This window comes from Cydia pomonella, chromosome 14, assembly GCF_033807575.1.
Source record: "Cydia pomonella isolate Wapato2018A chromosome 14, ilCydPomo1, whole genome shotgun sequence".
In the NCBI taxonomy this organism is placed as follows: Eukaryota; Metazoa; Arthropoda; class Insecta; order Lepidoptera; family Tortricidae; genus Cydia; species Cydia pomonella.
The window spans coordinates 3,376,906-3,383,398 of NC_084716.1; positions in this window are offsets into that span (position 1 = coordinate 3,376,906).

Genomic DNA, 6,493 nt, shown 5'->3' on the forward strand with positions numbered 1-6,493 from the left:
AATTTACACGCATATTTGTTAAAAACCCGCAACGTGCCAACATACTTTAATTGATTCGCATCACGCTTATTTCATTTTATTTCGCAACTAGTTATCATTAAATACCAGTTATTTTACTCATTCTTTAAGATTTAAAGCATATTTTTGGTAGATTCCGTATATTTCACATAGTCAATCGTAAAAATTTGTTCGCCGCTCGAGCCATTTATATTTCCCTACCCGCCATATCACTTTTAGATACGCGCCGCGCACAGTTCGTCGATATATTTTATTTTACGACAAAACATTCATTTTAAAACTTCACGCAAATTACGCATAACTCATTATTAATTAACTCATCGCCATTATGCCGGGAAACAAGAAATCGAAAGAGGGTTCAAGCGACGAAGATGTCATGATTAGATTTTTGGAACATAAAAAACAATTTCTATTTCAAATGATCCAAGAAGTCTATAACTTAAGCTTGAAGGTTTCCGACGATGTCACTCGCACACAATTCTTAGCTAGGGCTCAATCCGCTGATAAAACGCGTTCAGATTATATTGAAACGGTAGATAAACTTATGATTGAGCAACTCAAAGAAAATCCTGAGGCTCTGCCGAGTTATAGTATTTTAAATACATTCGACGAATTATATTGTTACATAAAACAAAAAGAAACTACACTGAGGCAAGAGCTTGAGGACCAAAAGAAAAATAATAACTTAAATACTAAGTTACCCCCGCTTCAACTCATAGGTTTCGATGGTACTCCTACTAAGTGGCCAGTATTCTATGAAAATTTCCGCAGTGTCATACACACTAATACTCGCTTAACAAGTGCTGAAAAGGTCCAGTACCTAATAGGATGTCTCTCCGGCAAAGCACTAAATGTTTGTTCTGGAATAACCGCTACCTCTGAAAACTATGACATCATATGGCAAGCTCTTCTAGCAAAATACCAAGATACTAGGGTACAGGCTTCTATATATCTAGACCAAATGTTACAACAAAAGACCGGACAGTCGGTCGATAATATGCTCGATAATTTTTGTTCCGCTGAAGCAGCATTGCAGCGCTTGAAAATTGATAATTTATCAGATTTTATTATAACTCACGTTGCCTTAAGCAAATTGGATAAATCTATGATTGACCTATTCGAACAGGCTCATAGACACATCGACATTCCTAAATTTAGTGATTTAAAGAAATTTCTAACTGAACAGAGTAAACTCCAAGTACTCCACACGCCGTCTCGCTCTCAAACTTATAATAATAATACTCGCGCTCAGATTACTAACAAACCCGCACCGCAAATTAATAAAATAAAAACATTCTGTACCCAAGTTACAGTTCCGCAACCTCAAACTTCTAGCAAGTCAAATAACTCTGACATTGTCACTCAATCTCGATCATGCAAAGTGTGCAATTTTCAACTCTCTCACCCGCTATTTAAATGTGAATATTTCTTAAAACAAAACACTCAAACGCGCAACGACTTAGTTCGTCAACACACATTTTGCATAAACTGTTTAGGTTTTCATCATATTAGTACATGTAAATCAACAAACAGGTGTTCGATTTGCAATAAGAAACATCATTCTTTATTACATTATGAGACCCAAACAAATACAACGCATTTCCCGCGATTAGCTGATTCAGCAAATGATAACAATAATAACAACTTCGCTGGCGCGTGCGCTGCCGCAGCGCCGCTGTCCAGCAATCTTCCGTCTCTGTCTCACCCGCCGCGTCAGCCGCGCTCGCCTACGGCGAGTGCCGCTCGCACGCACGACGGCGGCCAGACAAATGCTCAGGCGAATAACGATAGCAACCTCGCGTTGTCGGTTACCATTCCCGCAAATCCTCGAAAATCAAAGAGTGACACGTTAGTTTTATGCCCGACCGCATCTGTTAACGTTTATAGTAATAATCAAACACATCGCCTCCGCGTATTTTTGGATACGGGAGCGGCTACTAATTTCATAACTAAGGCTTGCTGTGAACGCTTAAATTTAAAAATAAATCCCGCACCCGCTATTATTAATGGCATAGGAAAAATTAAAGACCGCACGTTCGGAATAACGCAACTTACAATACATTCTCGATTCGACTCACGCTGTTCCTATACCATTTGCTGTCGCGTTATGGATCAAATAACGGACATTTTACCTAGCGCCGAGCTAGAATCCACGCAATTAAATCACCTTCAAGGTTTGCCGATGGCCGATGACGAATATTATTTACCGGGTGAAATAGATTGTTTGATAGGCAATGAATTGTTCCCCACGTTACTCGGACCGCGTAAAGTCACCTCACCGACCTCCTCGGTTGTAGGTATCGAGACTACTCTCGGATACATCGCCGGAGGAAGGGCGCATTGTTTTCCTCATTCACTCGAAAATGACGCACGCTCATTAAATTCTCACAACTCTGAAAAAACGTTATTTTGTCAAACTGAGGATTTCTGTCTCGATCAATTAACGCAACGCTTTTGGGAAATTGAAAATGTCCCAGAAAAAAACCCATTTTAGTCCAGATGACGAAGCATGTGAAAAGCTTTTTCAGTCAACTTATACGCGCGATGACGACGGTACCTACACCGTTGCTCTCCCTTTCAAACACTCACCTGCCGAATTAGGATCGTCTTATTCTGCAGCGAAGCACCGCTTATTAAATTTAGAAAAGAAACTCGACTCAAACGGATTACGGTCTGATTATAACGCAACTATTCAAACTTACATAAATCAAGGTTATTTAACAAAAGTTCCGAACAATTTTCTAAACACTGATTCTTATTACATACCGCATAGGGCCGTTTATCGTCCCGACAAAGAAACTTCAAAGACGCGTATTGTACTGAACGCTGGTTGTAAAACTACGTCAGGCAAATCTCTTAATGATTTACTTTATATAGGCCCAGTTCTACAAAATAATATTTTCGAATTGCTTTTAAATCTCCGGATGTTTTTAATTGCAATATCCGCAGATATAGAGAAAATGTATTTTCAAGTGAGACTTTCTCCTGATCACCACTCATTCCAAAGAATTTTATTTAGATTTGACACAAACTCACCAATTGAAATATATCAATTTAATAGGGTCTGTTTCGGCGTTTCCAGTTCGCCATATTTAGCTTTGCGTGTCGTGCGACAACTTGCCGCAGATAGTCGTGATTCGTACCCGCTCGCCGCTTATGAAGCTGAAAACCATATGTACGTTGACGATTATGTTAGCTCCGTCGATAACGTTGATACGGCAGAAAAAATATATAAAGAGATGACTGCTATGTTCAAATCGGGAGGTTTCAATTTAGTCAAATGGATTTCAAATGATACTCAACTCATGTCGCGCATCCCATCCGCACAAAAAATCCCTCTTGCTGTCAAATTTGACGACGACCCCAACGCTGATACTAAAATAGTAGGTATGCAATGGCAGCCTACTGACGATAACTTTCATTTTAAAACAAACATAGATTTTCCAGAAACTTGTACTAAACGCACGATTTTATCTGTCACCGCGCGCTTGTTTGACCCGCTAGGTCTAATTAGCCCGGTCGTAGCTTATATGAAATTACTCATTCAAGAATGTTTTAAACTTCAACTTCACTGGGACGATGAAGTGCCCGATTTCATTGTCTCCAAATGGAAACAGTTCCACCAGGAGCTTTCGCACTTATCAGAAATTAAAATACCGCGCCATATTGGCATAACGTCCACAAATAAAATAACTTTAATCGGATTTGCCGACGCTAGTCAGCAGTGCTATGGGGCAGCGATCTACCTACGCGTAGATTCAGATGAAAACTCAGCCGCACATTCAGTAAAATTACTCACCGCTAAATCCAAAGTTTCCAATCCTAATAAAACCCTCGCTCGCTTAGAACTCTGCGCCGCTGTGTTACTCGCAAAATTAATAAATTCTGTTCGCGACGTCCTAAGTAAACGCTGCACTATAAATAAAATATACGCTTTTTCAGACGCCACTGTAACACTTACATGGATTCATTCACCCGCTTATAAATTTCACACATTTGTAGCTAATCGTATCGATCAAATAAATGAATACTTACCCGCTTCACACTGGTTCCACGTTCGTGGCGTAGAGAACCCTGCAGATATTGTTTCGCGGCCTGTAACGCCAATAGGATTAATAAACAACTCACTCTGGTTCCACGGCCCGCAATGGCTGTTCGCTCCGATTAATACCTGGCCTGTAAAGGAATTTAAAATAAATCATAATCAACAGGAAGATTTACAAGAAATTAAAATTACATCGCTTCCCGCGCAAACTTTATCTACGGCCGAACCTACTCACCCAATTCATGACCTCGCTTTAAGATGTTCGACGTGGACTAAATTAATTCGCTCACTCGTATACGCATTTCGTTTTGTAAAACTACTCAACTCTCAAGGTTCCATAACTCCAAATGACTTAGAATATGCAGAATGCCGCGTATTACGCTACGAACAAGCAACACACTTCTCTCGCGAGCTCGATGCTATTAAAAATAACAAATTAATTCCTAGTAAATCAGTTCTAAAACTGCGTCCATTTATTGACGACCAAGGTCTCCTAAGAGTAGGAGGTAGACTCACTCATTCTCAATTAAGTTTTGATCAAAAACATCAAATACTATTATCCTCAAAAAGCAGAGTAGTATCGCTTCTAGTAGATTATTATCACTCGTCGAACCTTCATACCGGTCCCGCCTTAGTACTAGCATTAATTAGGCAAAAATATTGGATCTTATCTGCTCGAAATTTAATTCGTCAAAGAGTGCACAAATGCAACTCATGTTTTAAACTCAAACCATTGTCTACGCAACCACCGATGGGTGATCTTCCCCCCATTCGAGTCTCTCAAGTAAAAGCATTCGTACACACGGCTGTCGATTACGGCGGACCGTTTTATATCACTCATATACGCCGTCGCGGAGTTAAAAGCCATAAGGCTTATATCTGTTTGTTTGTTTGTTTGACAACAAAAGCCATCCATTTAGAATTGGTCTCCGATCTGAGCACGGACTTATTTCTTGCCGCTTTTAAACGTTTCATTTCACGCAGAGGTCCGGTTTCGATTTTATATAGTGACGGAGGTACAAATTTTATTGGAGCAAAACACAAACTAAACGAAATTTACACACTGATACAGTCAACAGATTATAATAAATATTTAAGTAATTATCTAGCGCAACATAAAAGTACATTTCAACATAGTCCACCTTATGGTCCGCACTTTAACGGTTTGAGCGAAACTAATGTTAAATCCGTAAAAACTCACTTATATAAAACTATAGGAAATCAAATTTTAACCTATGAAGAATTCAATTCGGTTTTGGTCCAAATTGAAGGGCTGCTTAATAGTCGTCCGATTTGCGTCCTATCATCGGATCCTACTGATCCAACCGCATTATCGCCAAGTCATTTCTTAAATATCACTCCACTCAAGTTTTTACCCGCGAAAAAAGTTGATACTAATATCTCAAATAATATGTTAACTCGCTATCAACTTTTAAATAAAATTGTCCAAAGTTATTGGAACCGTTTCAGCACGGAATATCTCACTTCCCTTCAACAACGCGATAAATGGAATTCACCCTCCAAACCTGTGAGTGTGGGAACAGTTGTTGTCATTAAAGATGATCACGCTCATCCTATGTTCTGGCCTCTCGCTGTTGTCTCAGAGGTTTTCCCAGGAAAAGATAATATAATTCGCGTCGCAAAAGTGACTACTAATTCAGGAACTTATGTCCGTCCTGTAACTCGGCTCTGCCCGTTACCTACGCAATAATTAAATTTAACATAGTACAAACTTAGTAAAAAAAAAAAAAAAAATACTCTTCTTTAGCAGTAGTATCTACCTATATTAACAGTTTTTATCTCAACGCAATGTAGAGGAAACCTCTAGGCGCCCCGAAGTTGGCTACGCCATTGTGATAATTTCATACATTTTTAAAATTAATTTAAGTTTATTTAAATATCTCATACACACAACTAGAACGCACCTCTTATATATTTTATATATGGCAACATCCTTTGTCCTATACCCCCACCCTCACCTTAAACCGCCAGTGCAAAATAAAATCCCATCGCGCGCGCGCCCAAAAACTCGCACTCGTCTAATCAAAACTCAAAATACATGTGAAAAAATACTCCAAGAAGATCAGTGACATCACTTTTAACGCTGTGCATCGTGAACAATCAAATTTTCGTGTTTGTGGTGAAATACGAACTCAAAATTGGAGTCGGCGGGATATGAGCTATTCGAAGGTGAGTCCCTGCCCCTCCAGGGTGTTTACTATACACGACCTTGATATTAGGTTTTGAGGAAAATATGTACAATCGGTACCCTCTATGAGCACTTTTATAGTATTTAGATTTAGAGTTATGGTAAAAAGGGGTGGGGATCTGTACCCCTAGTGTAAATAAATTCGATTTCGAAACGTGACGTACGCGTTTGCGTTTAGTCTCATTTTGTATTGGATTTAGAAAGAGCGCGCCAAGCGGGAC